Source organism: Mytilus edulis, chromosome 2 (assembly GCF_963676685.1).
Source record: "Mytilus edulis chromosome 2, xbMytEdul2.2, whole genome shotgun sequence".
In the NCBI taxonomy this organism is placed as follows: domain Eukaryota; kingdom Metazoa; phylum Mollusca; class Bivalvia; order Mytilida; family Mytilidae; genus Mytilus; species Mytilus edulis.
The window spans coordinates 16,937,248-16,953,866 of NC_092345.1; the positions used below are offsets into that span (position 1 = coordinate 16,937,248).

The following is a 16,619-nucleotide window of genomic DNA, read 5'->3' on the forward strand; positions in this document are numbered from 1 at the left end:
TCTACTTCCGTTCCACTTTAAATGTTTGAAATACGTTTGGAAATATAGTTACAGAATATAAAAATGTTAGCACGCCATATGATAATCTTAAAACTTATAGACATATATTATGCATACTGAATATTTGTTTCGTATCAATAAATTACAAATTGAAAATTATTGATACTTGTGAAACCGTGTTAGTTAGTCATACACAATTTTTGGAATATACTGTGTTGTGGAATTAAAAACAACAACAACAACAAAAATGCAAATATCTATCAACCAGTGTGGTGAAATCTTTACAAGCAAGTCTTACATCTTTTTGTGATACTTTGGGAAGACTTTACATTATTATGACAGAAGTTCAATTATGGAGATGGAACTAGTCAAAATGGTAAGTGTTTCTTTCATTCACAAAGTGTCTTTATAAAAATAAATGTTTAATTCTCAAAATATCTTAACTAATACAATAATTAAACCAATAAATCATCATTTCGACTTCGCCCTTTCTAAATTATGTGAACATGGGGGGATTTTCAAAGGGGGTTCCAACCCAGGAAAAAGGGGGAAGGGTTCCAAATAAAAGTTCCCATATAAATGCATGGATCGTCCAAAACCAGGGGTTCCGAACCTCTACCCCCCCCCCCCCCCCTTTTGGACCCTGAACTGGTATAACAAATCCAATATAAATCTTTTAACTGATAAATTTCGGTTCGCATTTCATTTTGAAGTTTCTTAATTCTTGACTTATATCATACAGAAAGTAATATCATAGTTTTTGTTGTCATTATACGAAATTGTCAATTATGTTTAGTGATTTTTAGTCCAAAAAGACATTTTAAAGAGAAGCGAAAGATTCCAAATTGACATTCAAACTCGTAGGTTGACAAATACACTGACAATGACATGGCTATAAAGAAAAACAGACAAACAACAGAACACAACCCTGAAGACTGAGCAACACGAACCTCCCCACCAGTTAATTTTATAACTTATATATAATTATGTATTTGAATATCATTTGTTTAATATGAATAAAACTTTTGGCCATAAAAAAATATATATTAATTAAAAAAAAAAAAGGAAGAACATTAATAAAAATGTCTGCTCTAAGGCAGAAACGGAAGAATCAAAATAATCAGTTTATCATACGTCCGTGAAGTTCTGCACTACATGTACATGTATGCTATAAAACTAAAATACTTTCAGCATGTTTTTATTCACACCATAATCATCATCGTCTATTTTATTATTATTATCAGAAATAGTATTATCATGATTATACATGTTATATTATTATTTTTGTTGTTCTTGACCAGACACACGGGTATTGATATATAATTATTTTTACTTATTCATTTATTCAATTAATACTTATTGAAGTTTTAAAACATCTATGAGAATATTTTAAGGTTAACAAAAATCTATTAAAATAATATCTTCATGAATTTGAATGTTAAAAATAGTATATACCTACCTTCATTAAGAATTCCAAGAGTAAAATAGCTTTGTATAGGTTTCACAAACAAACCGTGTGCTGTATTTTGGCGGGAGACACACGCTATAAATTACAAACACCGTTTAGACAGCTAGAAAACCATATGGTTGACCTTGACCGTTCATACACATGGATTGAGAGATATAATAATAAATGTTCTTCGAGATATGAGGCTTCCAACTGTGAAGTGTTACAACGACATTTCTTATCGGATGAAATACTTCTTAAGAAAGATGAAATAATGGCTCTCAAAATTAGGAGAGGCAGGAAAAACTGCACCCCCCCCCTTTTTTTGCCCCCAATTCTTTTTTTTTTTTTTTTAAACAAATGAAAGTTGACACTGAATTGGTTATAGAAACTGGTTTTTTTTTTTGTATTTTCGCTTGTCGCTTTCAGAAGCTCATTGAATAAATACGTTCATAACGGTAGAGGACAGATAGCAAATGTAATTTGTTTAAACGTTACCGCACGCTGTTCCTACAACCCATAGGATTTAAAAGAGAATCTTCGAAATTTCCTCCGCTAAAATAAAGAAAAAATGTTAGCAAGCACTGTCTAACCACTATAAAAACAAATTCAGAATATGTGTTCAATTATGTTCTATAGCTCTTGGTCATATGCATAGTAATATCTTGTAAATTTAAGGATTGAAACAACAAAACTAAGTGTAAAAAAACGGATGTCCAACGTTACATTTTTGAACAACTTTTTTAACTGTTATGTCATGTATATCTGTATGTAGCGAGATCCTATTTCTTTATATCTGATCTTCCTGAAACTTGGCGGGAACAATGACATGTGTCGGTTCTTTATGACATTAAAGTCGTCATTTTGTCAATTTTCATATGGCTCGGCGGCTGCATATTAAGCTGGAATAAGAAAAATGTCCATCGATGTTTTTCGCTAACCCAACGACTGAAAGTGAGATATATCAGAAAAATGTCAATAAAGTGAAATAAAAATAATAACTTTTTACAAAAGTACGTAATGACATAATTTGCCTCATTGTTCGTGATACACTCGTTTTTCAAGCGGTTGTCATTTGGTCCAAGTTAATTTTCTATTTGTTATAGCAATTAATGTGGGGTTTTTTACCTGATAAAAACCTCGCTTTTTTCTGACGTTATAAATAAATGTTCTTGATAAATAAACAAATCGTGTGGTGAAATTTGCCAAAAAATATCAAAGGCTGTCAAAAATAAGAATGGTGCATGATGACAGACTCGGAACATAGATTCGACACAGATTGTTAACAGACTCGGAACATAGATTCGACACAGATTGCTGACAGACTCAGAACATAGAGTCGACACAGATTGTTAACAGACTCGGAACATAGATTCGACACAGAATGTTAACAGACTCGGAACATAGATTCGACACAGATTGTTAACAGACTCGGAACATAGATTCGACACAGATTGCTAACAGACTCGGAACACATATGTAATATGACACAGATTATTGACAGACTTGGAACATAGATTTGACACAGATTGTTGACAGACTCGGAATAAAGATTCAACACAGATTCTTGACAGACTCGGAACATATTAGATTTGACACAGTTTATTGACAGACTCGGAACATAGATTTGACGCAGATTGTTGACATACTCTGAACACATTAGATTTGACACAGATTATTGACAGACTGGAAACATAGATTTAACACAGATTATTGACAGACTCGGAACATAGATTTGACGCAGATTGTTGACAGACTCGGAACATATTAGATTTGACACAGATTCTTGACAGACTCGGAATATAGATTCTACACAGATTCTTGACAGACTCAGAACATATTAGATTTGACACAGATTATCGATAGACTCGGATCAATTATTTGACACAGATTTTTGACATACTCTGAACACATTAGATTCGACACAGATTGTTGACAGACTCGGAACATATTCGATTTGACACAGATTGTTGACAGACTCGAAACATAGATTTGACACAGATTATTGACAGACTTGGAATATAGATTTGACGTAGATTGTTGACATACTCTGAACATATTAGATTCGACACAGATTGTTGACATACTCTGAACATATTAGATTCGACACAGATTGTTGACAGACTCGGAATATAGATTCGACACAGATTCTTGACAGACTCGGAACATATTAGATTTGACACAGATTCTTGACAGACTCGAAACATAGATTTGACAGATTCTTGACAGACTCGGAATATAGATTTGACGCAGATGGTTAACAGACTTGAGCTCGGAACATATTAGATTTGACACAGATTGTTGACAGACTCGGAACATAGATTTGACACAGATTGTTGACAGACTCGGAACATAGATTCGACACAGATTGTTGTCAGACTCGGAACATAGATTTGACACAGATTGTTGACAGACTCGGAACATAGATTTGACACAGATTGTTGAAAGACTTGGACGATAGATTTGACACAGATTGTTGACAGACTCGGAAGATAGATTTGACACAGATTGTTGACAGACTCGGAAGATAGATTTGACACAGATTGTTGACAGACTCGGAAGATAGATTTGACACAGATTGTTGACAGAATCGGAACATATTTGATTCGACACAGCTTGTTGACAGACTTGGAACATAGATTTGACACAGATTGTTGACAGACTCGGAACATACATTCGACACAGATTGCTGACAGACTCGGAACATACATTCGATACAGATTAAATCTTGCTATTTTTATTATCAATTATAGCTTTAATCGATTTATTGTTGCTAGAGGCAAACACTTTTCATTCAAAATGCCAATGAAATGTTCTATTTTGAGACACCAAAACAGTCCTCTATATGCAATGATATGTAAAAGGCGAAGTTTTCGTTACATTGCGGAAGTACCATGAAATAGATATACTAGTAGATCCTTTTAATATATTGCTGGGAAACCGTTTACCTTTATCCCATTTTTCCTTCCTACATTTCTTACGACAATACAGAATTTTAAGGTGAATTAAGGGTAAATGTTTTAAATAGATTTCCGCTATTTGAGGTAATTCATGGTACAAATATATCACAAAAATTTATAAATTTAACTAATCGATGACAAAATTTCAGAAAAATACTCTTTGATGTCCCTTTTTTTGGTGTAACGTCGTGTTGTATAAACATCGTGCACAACGCCTTAGCGCATTAATATCCTTTATTTGCGAAATATATGAGTAAGGTACGTATGGGGTGTGAAAATGAAAATTAGACAGCAACCCAATGACACGAACAGCGAAAAAACACGTTGATACTGACATACAAATGTACGATTAACAGGACAATCAGTCATAATAAACACCAAAACTACACATTGAAATGTACAAATGACAAAAGACAACTAATTGCAAGCGTTTGAACAGTTGATAGACTTGAACTAGTTTTATTTTAGGAACTACATAACACTAATATAATGTCGAACAATGGACAAACAAATGTAGAAATATACAATATTCGGTCACTGCACGTCAGAAACATATCAACGTGTATGCATGAGGCTTGAAAACAGTCGAAGGGCGAGGTTTACCGAGCTGTTCAACTGTTTTGTGTCGAATACAGCAAGTTGATATCTAACGAACCCAAAATTTTGAAGAAAAATGACGTGGTCACGTTGTTTATGTCCGCCGGAAGTTTATTCCGGATATGAAACACAAATGATGTGTACATGAACCAACGACAACCACTGACTTACAGGCTCCTTCCTGGCTTGGGACAGGCACATACAGAATGTGCAGGGTTAAACTATAGTTTGAAGGCGCAAACCTTGAACAGTGATGTAACAAACATGACAGAGCAACATTAGAAAACAAAAATGTGTCCATAATACACGGATGCCCAAATCCGCCCCATCATTTTCTATGTCCAATGGACCGTGAAAATGTGAAACAATCTCTAATTTGGCATTACATGTAGAAAGATAATATCATAAAGAACATGTGTACTAAGTGTCAAGTTGATTGGACTTCAACTTCATCAAAAACTACCTCGACCAAAAACTTTAACATGAAGCGGGACAGACGGACGAACGGACGGTACGACGGACGAACGGACGCACAGACCAGAAAACATAATGCCCATAAATGGGGCATAAAAATATGAAAAAAAATCTGTTGAGAAGAGCTTAACTCGTCAGATTGATACAAAACAGAAATACATTTAACAAAAAACAGAGTGGCAGGGTATTTATCCATCCCCAGAACAACAAAATACAGCTTTGTATACAACCCAGGGACAACCCGCAGTTACTGAAAGCCAGGTCAGAGTCAATAATATCAAATAATAAAAAAAATATGTAAGAGTATTTTAGACACAAAGACTTCTGCTTCTAAATTCTTACTCATTAAATTGACTCAAATTCTTAAATTTGACGTATTGCATAGTTTTAAAAGTTAACGAACAACTGACGCCAACGACGGCCGATAACATAAGATGGACGTTAGTGATGGGGAAAGATCACCTGCATGGGCATTCGAAATGAATAATTCAACAGTTGACTGAAAAATACTAATTATTATAAGAAATTCTTTAGCCATATTTACATATTACCTAACTTTCTTTAGTTTGGAACAGATTTTTTTTCTTCATACTTGACCTTTTATTAATCGTTCATCAAGATGGAGAGCATCAATCAAAGCATTTTTCTTTTGATAAATATAAACAATGCATGTGCATCCAACAAACGCCCAGTGGCAGATTCGGGGGAGGGGTTTGTTGAGGGTGTACCACTTACTGTTAAAAAAATACAACATTTTGCTAAAATTTTAATTTGTTCACCATTTTGGACAATTACACCCCTATCTTGGACCCTCAATACGCCCCTAATGTGGGTATTCAACTACATGTATATCTATACCAATTAATGCTTTATTTACTGCTGTTGATTTCATAGGAGTACACACTCATTTTTAATTCGGAGTATTGCCAAAAAATATTCTGTTTATACTACGTAAGAAGGCAATGATTTGGTTTGTTTAAAAAAAAAGAATATAAATGTGTCCATTTGTTGAAACACAAATTTTACAATAAACAAGAATAAAAAAAAACCCAATACCCGGTCCCCTTAAAGTTAAACATGTTAAATGGTTGTTGCCTTCAAACAATCACCTTGTAAAAAAGATTATGTTCTTCTCATATATGTTATGATGGTATGATACTAAACCCCTAACGGGAAGGATTGTGCCTGATATTCATATGATGAAATCATAATCTTTCAGTCAGTTTAATTGAAGTCAGGACCTGGCATGTCAGTTAACTGCTACATGTAGTAGTCTGTTGTTATTTATGTATTATTGTCATTTTGTTTATTTTCTTTGGTTATATCTTCTGACATCAGACTCGGACTTCTCTTGAACTGAATTTTAATGTGCGTATTGTTATGCGTTTACTTTTCTACTTGGCTCGAGGTATAGGGGGAGGGTTGAGATCTCACAAACATGTTTAACCCCGCATTTTTGCGCCTGTCCCCAAGTCAGGAGCCTCTGGCCTTTGTTAGTCTTGCGTTATTTTAATTTTAGTTTCTTGTGTACAATTTGGAAATTAGTATGGCGTTCATTATCATTGAACTAGTATATATTTGTTTAGGGGCCAGCTGAAGGACGCCTCCGGGTGCGGGAATTTTTCGCTACATTGAAGACCTGTTGGTGACCTTCTGCTGTTGTTTTTTTTCTATGGTCGGGTTGTTGTCTCTTTGGCACATTCCCCATTTCCATTCTCAATTTTATCTCTCTGTCTCTCTCTCTCTGAACCTTAAAGAACGTTTATTTTCCTTTCGAATAGGAATGAAATATTCGCCACTGTACGTTAAGAAAACTATATCAATTAAATTAATTTCCTTGGCAAAAAGTTTAATAAAAAAATGCCAAAACGATTTGACTAATCCTTACGGTATTTCGTGTAACAAAATATAAAAAAAAACACACGAATTGTTTTATTGTGATAGCACTGTGACTTAGTATACATATTTGGCACAATTTTTATCTCTTTCCACAAAACAGCATAACGCGAGACATACATGCTGTAGGTGTGCTAAACTATTCGTATGAAGTTTTATATTTCAGTATATGAAAAATACCTTGCTTCATACCTTTTTGCACAAGTATATATGCATTAGCATGACTACGCTACGCAGTTTCATATGTTCATTGTGTCTGCCCAAATTTTCGTAGTTCAGCGACTGCTTCAACCCTGTATATATTTTTGTCATATGAATATGAGAAATAGGAAAACTATATTTGGTAAGTCGGATCTAGATCAGTGAGCAAGGTTAAGTTTTCGCAGTCATTTTTTATATATATATATATACAATATATAAATGCTATATGCAATAGATTTAATATATTTGAACATAATTTTAAGGTGTATACTGTCTGGTAGGGTTATATATGTACCCTTGGCCGTAGGTATATGTACAGACTACAGTAATGTTGTTTTTCTTAGACAAAGAGCAGGGAACCAGGTCAAGAGTACCCATGTCTGATACACTCTAAAAATTGTGTTTAGAGCCTAAACACTTTCCTAAACACATTTGTGAAACCGATTTTTGACATGTTTTAAATCTAAACATGTTTAATATTTAATGTGCTAACAGCCTAAACGTGTCAAGCTATAAAGTGCTTAGACTGTAAACATGTTTAGATGTAAAGTGTTTAGACTAGAAACATGTTTGCTAAAATGTGCTTAGACTGTAAACATGTTTAGTTGTAAAGTGTTGTATCTGGAAACATGTTTAGTTCTGAAGTGTTTTGTCAGGAAACATGTTTAGCTGTGAAGTGTTTTGAATGTAAACATGTTTAGACCATAAAGGATCGTGAAGAAACATGTTTATCGTTTTAGTACGATAAGCCGTTACTTCATTAGACCCCAAATAAACTAATACTCCGGAAGGGTAGACTGTAAAACGTATGATAGCTTTCAATACTACATGTGTTCATACCATCACAAAAGGAGCCAAACGCATCAAACTAAGAAACTTGAATTTCCAATTCAAATTGATTGTGACTAATACCTTTTCAATCTGAATGAGTATTTTCTTTAATTCAATTGTCAACATTCAACTATTGCATTTTTTCTTCATTTCAAAGATTCATTAAACAGTCTAGAACTTTTGAAATGAAATTATTATAATACTTATTCTAGGATTAAAAACAAAATTACAAGATATGAAACAAAGGAATTTATGTAATTGTTTATTTCCAGTTAATCATTGAACACAATCAAATATTAACTCATAAAATCATAAATTCATAGCAACGTACATATACATAATATTGACCAATCAAAACAATTTGAAAATGTCCTGTTTTCATTTTACAAGTCAATAAGAGCTTCTCCTTTCTTAGTACCCAACTGCTGGTCACTGGCCTGAAAGATAGAAAAATATTGATAAGCAACTAAGTAGAATTAATCTAAAAATATAAATATACGAACTACTACACCAAAAAGTAAATGCATGATTTAAGATCCAGATAACAACATTAGAACACTGGTATAAAAGCATAAATGTACTGCTGAGTCAATTGATATTTTTAATATAAAACTTCTTTTCATGCTTAATATCATTCATTTGATCAAATATATATTGACATTTTTAAAATCAAATACACTTCGGATTCTTACCTAGCAATATAGTTGCTACTGTGCATTATCTCCTCTTTTAGCATGTCAAGACAAATGATTTTCTCTGCACTTCTCTCATCTAGAATAAAACAATACATATCAATAAAAATATAAGAAAGCACAACGGCTTATAACTATTGAAGAAAAACAAGCATCTTTTTATTTATGTTGAGCAAATGTTGATTGTGCATTTAGGAAGTGCTTACTAAAACAATGAACTCGATATGACACTGGTTTTGCGAATGATGCACTCGGCAGATTCCGCTTCCCTTCATGTAAACTGGTCCGCCGTTCTATCTATAGCTTCGCACCGTGTCAGTGTAGCGATAAGTGAACACAACAGGGGTCCAGTTTACCCTTCATGTTCCATTATAATCTGCCGAGGAGTACCAAATGAAAATTGTCCTCATGAACTCCTTTCAAAGAACATATATATATATAATACATTTGTAAGTGCTAGCTTGCATGATAGAACATTAAACAACTCTCATCTTTACACAAGATAGTTTGAACACTAAAATCTCTTAGAAGCACTTGTTTCATGGGATGGTTCCCCCTTTTTCTTCTCCTGCATTGACTATACGGTAGTGTACTTGTACATAATACTTATAACTGTCAATAATCATTTAAAATTGGCAGTACAAAATAAGAATCAGTATAATTATAACTCCTTACCTTTCTGAAACAGTTAAGTTACGGTCAGTTATGGTCAGAAGTAAACAGCGTGGCCTTTGACTTCGGGTTCTTTGTTTCTTCTTCCCGCTCAAAAATTAGCACGTGGTATGCATGCCGTCTTCGGCCTAAATGTGTTGTAATTCTAAACGTGTTTAGGAAAGTGTCTAAATATCGAAAGTGCTTAGAATTTAAACACGTTTAGCTTCATATACTTGACGATGTAGCTAAACATGTTTAGCACAACAACATGTTTATTGCAAAGTGCTGAGAGCCAAATCATGTTTAGTGCGAAGTGCTGAGAGCCAAAACATGTTTAGCTTTTAATGCTTAGAAATTAAACACTTTCCTAAGCACATAAGTCTTGCAACACGTTTAAATTCTAAGCACTATTTTTACAGTGTAGTGATTATATACAGTGATGGTTTACTTTCAGTATATAAAAAAAAGATGTGGTATGATTGCCAATGAGACAACAGTCTCAAGAAGAGACCAAATGACGCAGAAATTAAGAGCTACAACCATCATGACCATGACAACTGTACCCCTAACATGGGAGTAAACCATAAGACATATATAGCAGATGCATGGTGATGATATACAGTTATGATTAGTCTCAATATCTTAATATTAAAAAAAAACTTGCTTCATCAATTCTCGCGCAAGTTTGTGCAATCGTGGTTAACATAAGTAATATATCGGGACGTAAGTATATATCTTGAACTATATTTATTTATTTTCAAATACTAACTGCCTGTGTTATTCGCGATACGCTAACATTTTAAAAAATACATTAAATTCAGAATAGAAGACCGTTTTATCGGATAAAACATAGACTCTAAACCATTAAACAATAGACCATTCACATTTTATCAAAATTTTTGTAGTATCATAATCGTAATTTAATGACAAAATTTATATAATATTTTATTATTTTTATTGACAATGAACTTGTCTGAGTAAAGAGACCGATCGGGGACACTCCACTCCTAAATCCGCCACCGAGCTCTATTGAGAGAGATCAAATAACTGGGAATTCTGTTGTATTCATTTAACTTTAAAATTACACCGTATTTTGGGTGTTATTATTCAATTTTAGGATCTTTAAGGGGTTTCAAAGTTTACAATTTAGAAAGATAATGTTTGATTTGATTTGTTTGGTTTTTTTTGGGGTATTTTTTTTGGAGGGGGCAATGTATTTGAAATGCCATTTTCCTTTGTTAGTCAATGAAATGAAAGAATAAAAAAGGGGGAAGTGAATGAGATCAATTCTAAGAGATATTTTTCTTTCACTGATGACGAGTCTGTGTTTAGCAAATTAATTTTGTGGAGTTGTCTCCTTCCCCTTTTTAGCTCACCTGGCCTAAAAGGCCTTGAGTGAGTTTATCTTATCACTTGGCGGCGTCCATCAAACGTCGTCCGTCGTTGTCGTTCATTAACTTTCACAATCATAATCTCCTCAAAAACTCCTGGGCAAAATTTAATAAAACTTGGCCACAATCATCATAAGGGTATCTAGTTTAAGATATGTGTCCGACATCCTGGCCCGCCAACAAAGATGGCTGCCATGGCTGAAAATAGAACATAATATTGAATTGCAGATTTTGGCCTATATCTCCGAATCAGTTTGCATTTAGACAAAGCTGACATTGGGTTAAATTGTTTATGTGGTCAAGTCTTCATGTATCTGGCCTGAAATTTTCAGAAAAATCAGCCAAATTTTTGTTGGGTTTCTGATTCTGAATTGGTAATCTTAAAGTAATTTGAGTTTTTGCTTATTATCTTGAATAGTATTATAGATGGAGATAAACTGTATTATGTTCAGCAAAGTAAGATCTATAAATAAGTCAAAATTGTCAATTAAGGAGTTATTGCCTTTTAAAGTCAATTTTTTACATTTTTTAATGTAATTATTTACAAAAATCTTCTCCTCTGAAACAATTGAGACATATTTAACCAAATTTTTCACAATCATCATTAGGGTATTTAGTTTAATATATGTGTCCGATGAACCCGCCTGCAAACCTACATTGCGAACATGGCTAAAAATAGAACATAGGGGTATAATGCAGATTTTGGCTTATATCTCTGAAACTAAAGCCAGAGTATAATAGTTGCATTATTTAATGCATCGATTGTAAACAAATATACCAGGTGAGCGACACAGCCTCCAGTGAGTTTTTACATCATACGTCTCGAAATTCCTTTAATGGAGGTCTCATTGGGGGGGGGGGGGGGGGGGTCTGATCCCGGATCCCGCTTATTGTTTTGTCAGATTCCCGTATCCCGCTTAACACTATATAGGTAAGAAATTCTCATTTTTTTTTGTAATTTCCCGTGTCGCGCTAGACTTCATTTCACGTTTTCACGGAAATATGACAAAACTTATAGAATATTCAAAGTGAAGAATTCCTCAAACGGGTCTTTCATAGATATGATTCGTCAATTGTACGTGCCTTTCGTCAAAAAATGTATTACAGAAAACTCTAGTAAAACGTTTATGTAAAACTCCATTCTGTGTAGGACTTGCATGCATACACAAATCCAGTTTGCAATATTGGCAAAATCGAGATATTGGGTTTTACAATAGTAGATGGAATTTTAAACAATTTACATGTACGTACGACGGATGCCGACGGACACCAAGTTATCGCAAGCGTTTGATGTTTGCTAGACCTTTAAGGATCAATATTAGCTAAAAAGAAAATATATAATAAATGTAAAAGATGAATTTATTATGACTTGACCTTGTCCAAAGTTTTAAGAGCATGAAGAGTAACACATGGTGTTGTAGGGATCACAGTGACCACGGTGACCTGATTAATCAGAAGGATGTTAACTCACAAATATTCCTCTGCGGTCAATAAAGCAGCTGGAATTAACGTGCATATAAACATTTATTATTCCATGTAACCCCGCTCCCCTTCTTGAAATCTTCCTGACTTAATTTATTAAATACATATAATACCTTTGATTATTTAGCCTGAATATTATAAAGTTCATGTATTACTACTTTATAACCAGGCGATCATCTTTTATTTCTATACGAGAAAAAATAAATAATCAAAAAAAAATTTTATATGGGTAAAAATAAGAAATAGAGTATTGGCCAGGGCTTGCAATTAAATTGAGGCGTGAGTATGTGTTATAAGTATGAATCCTAATTGAAGCCGGGGTTGCTCACTAATTTGCCAAAAAAATGTGTTCTTAAATTTTATATTAAACAAATGTTAAATAAAACTTAGTTCAACACGTTGAAGTTAAACAATTATTTAATTTAAACCAGCACTACAAATTAAATTAAAATTCTTCATTCATTTGTGTTTAGTATATATAATATATCTTTATTGCAAAATTACACCCATGAGGGTCAAGCAATACAATGAAACAATAATTTTATACTTTACAATGCAATACAATGAAATACAATGTAATACAATGAAATACAATGTAATACAATGAAATACAAAATAATACAATACAATATATGGAATTATAGAACATTAGAGTTCAATTATAAATGTATGTAAAAAACACCATCATAACCTTGCATAAAGGTATTTATATGGGTAATTTTTATTTATATTTTATTTATATTTTATATAAACATGAAACGCTCATTCAATATGATATTTTTGAAAGTCCTATGGAAATCATTTTTCTTTTTCTAATAATTAAACACTTCACTGTCATGACTGTGCATGTAGGCTCCAAAGTTGTCTTACTGACTCAGTTTATCTTGTAATCGAAAAAGGGACACCATAAAAACACGTCTTCCCATTCATTAGTATAGAAGCATATATTGACACATTCCCCATTTCCATTCTCAATTTTATGCATATGTTTTAGACTCCTGCTGGTATTACAGAAGACAGAGAATGGCTCCAGTTCATCGTTTGAGAGGCGACGACTCAAGCGCAGGGGTCTACATATGTAGGTATGTTTGTTCGGGATGTATAAATAAACAGCCATGGACATCCGCTCTTGTTTTATGAATATGTTTAATCCGATGACCTCGGGTACAGAAAGCACCACAATGGCCTCGTCTTTAAAAAAACTATCGCGACAACTCTCATAGGTCATAGGCGGATTTAGGGGGGGGGGGGCCAGGGGGCCCGGGCCCCCCCTTTTTGGGAAAAAAAATCGTTGCTTATATAGGGAATCACTGAAGCGTGACTGGAGCGGGCCCCCTCTTAGGTCAGTCAGTGGGCCCCCTCTTATGAAAATTTCTGGATCCGCCACTGTAGGTGTCCGTAAATGCCCTGTTGCAATGACTTATTTCTGCTGCTATCAAACATTCCTCTTTGAGTAGAGACGAGGCACATACAAATGCCTCCAGAGTTTGACTGTTAATTATAGCAAGAAAAAGTTAAAAAAAAAAAAAAAAAACCAGACGAACAATAGTGATTTATTTTATTTATAATAAATAAGATGTGGTATGATTTATAATGAGACAACTGTCCACAAGAGACAAAACGACACAGAAATTAGAATATACAAAAATATGAAATAAAAAAAGAGGTTGATCTTTTGCTCTTTTAACATGTTCATGTTTAAAGCTAACTATATGGTATGTGTTTTCTCATTATTGAATGACTTACATATCTTACATTTAAATAGTTGACATCCTTGTAGTTGTTGAGATTTTTGTCGGAGAGTTGTCTCATTGGCATTCATACCGCGTCTTCTTGTTTTTATATTAGTATAGATAATTACTTTCTGCGGAAGAGCAGATTTTTGCAGCCTATTCAATTATTGACAAAACACTTAAAATTGAGAATGGAAATGGGGAATGTGTTAAAGAGACAACAGCCCGACCAAATAGCAGACAACAGCCGAAGGCTGCCAATGGGTCTTCAGTGCAGCGAGAAACTCCCACAGATCCGAAAACTGTGCTCTAGCTACAAATATTACGTCATTCTTTTATCAAGTTTCTGAGAATAAGATTACGGAAATATTTGTTTGAATGACAAGGAGATTGCAATATTTCTTCCAAGAGTTAGGTATAATGAAATCTTGAGTTTGGTTACTTCCTGTTTTTGAATCTCTGTCTTATTAAAACGGATATAGTACTGGATATATATTGATCACAGATAATGTGGTGGCAACAAACAGACCCAATTGAACGGCATCTGAAATCTAGCATAAACATGTTAAACTAATGAAATATTCTTCAAAGTTTACACCTTCAATTATGATAAGCAATGTACAATTTGTAATTGTAATTGACATGCATGTGATCGAAAAAAAAATATTAGTAAAATGATTAAAGATGGGAAATTATATCCAATATTGTATTTTATTTGAAGGTTCATAACTACCCGGTATATAAAGGAGGAACTAGAAGTTGGAATCCACAAGATCAGAAGGCGATACACCATTGGAAAGACAATTCTATAGTTAGCGTGTAAAAAAAAAGTTGAAAAGTTGTTAAACCTGAGCGGGTATATAACGCTGGATTATATAACACGCAAATAAATATGCTTAAACAGCACAAAACTTGCACAGAGGAGTTCACTGCAACTAACTTGTCCTGGGATATGTCCATAGCATTTGTTACTTATGTTACATATTACTCGGCTTACTTTATAAATGAATGAGTTGATGTAATGTCTAGAGCGGTTTTCAGATCAGCAAGGCAGTTATTTTTCTTTGATAATTCTCTTAATTATTTATTCCCGTTGAATATGTAATGTGTAATCATTCATTTATATGTCTTTTATTCACTGAAATGATTTTATTTTTGGTACGGTGCTTCTAATTTTTCAAGTATACGAGGCAAGCATTTTTCTAACATGACATGCCATGATATGATTATGCTTTTTTAATATTCTTGTTTTCAGTTAGTGTTTGATCCAGTTAACCATATACTAATATATTTATATAAGAAAAATACAAGATGAATATTCTGATGTATCCAATAAAGCTTCGCCTTTTATTTAAACGAATTACCTTATTGCTATGGTAATTCAACGTTTTAAGAGGAATAAAGTTTAAACACAAATATATCAGATTTATTTAGCATGCACGGTAAATGTATTTCAGAGCACACTGAGCTATATATGTGTTAAAGCCTTTTAATTTTTGAAAGATGCTATTCTCAATGATGAAATGTGCCTTTCAAACAAAAGGTACTTTTAACAGAATTCTGATAAGTCTGTCGCATCTAATAGCAATTTAATCATGATATAGCTTTACAGAATTCTCATAAGCCTATAGCATCTAATAACAATGTAATTCTTAACAGAATTCTGATAAGACTATAGCATCCAATACCAATACAATTCTTAACAGAATTCTGAGAAGACTATACTAGCATCTAATATCAATCTAATTCTTAACATAATTCTGATAAGACTATACTAGTATCTAATACCAATACAATTCTTAACAGAATTCTGATAAGACTATAGCATCCAATACCAATACAATTCTTAACAGAATTCTGATAAGACTATACTAGTATCTAATACCAATATAATTCTTAACAGAATTCTGATAAGACTATAGCATCCAATACCAATACAATTCTTAACAGAATTCTGACAAGACTATACTAGTATCTAATACCAATATAATTCTACCTGATAATTCTTAACAGAATTCTGATAAGACTATACTAGCATCTAGTACCAATATAATTCTTAACAGAATTCTGATAAGACTATATAGCATCTAATACCAATATAATTCTTAACAGAATTCTGATAAGACTATATAGCATCTAATACCAATATAATTCTTAACAGAATTCTGATAGGACTATAGCATCTAATACCAATATAATTCTTAAAAGAATTCTGATAAGACTATAGCATCTTATAACAATTCAATTCTTATCAGAAATCT

At 33.2% G+C, this 16,619-nt stretch overlaps 2 long non-coding RNA genes across 2 annotated transcripts; one reads left to right on the top strand and one right to left on the bottom strand.

The window, feature by feature from the left end:
- Positions 1-120: 120 nt before the first annotated feature.
- LOC139511583 (uncharacterized) lies at positions 121-15,652 on the top strand. The gene is made up of 3 exons (XR_011662049.1): positions 121-376; positions 13,620-13,707; positions 15,080-15,652. It is a non-coding gene; the product is annotated as an uncharacterized lncRNA (long non-coding RNA).
- LOC139510506 (uncharacterized) lies at positions 8,653-9,999 on the bottom strand. Its single transcript, XR_011661893.1, has 3 exons — positions 9,774-9,999; positions 9,099-9,177; positions 8,653-8,843 (listed from the first exon to the last, which is right to left on the bottom strand). It is a non-coding gene; the product is annotated as an uncharacterized lncRNA (long non-coding RNA).
- Positions 15,653-16,619: the final 967 nt, after the last annotated feature.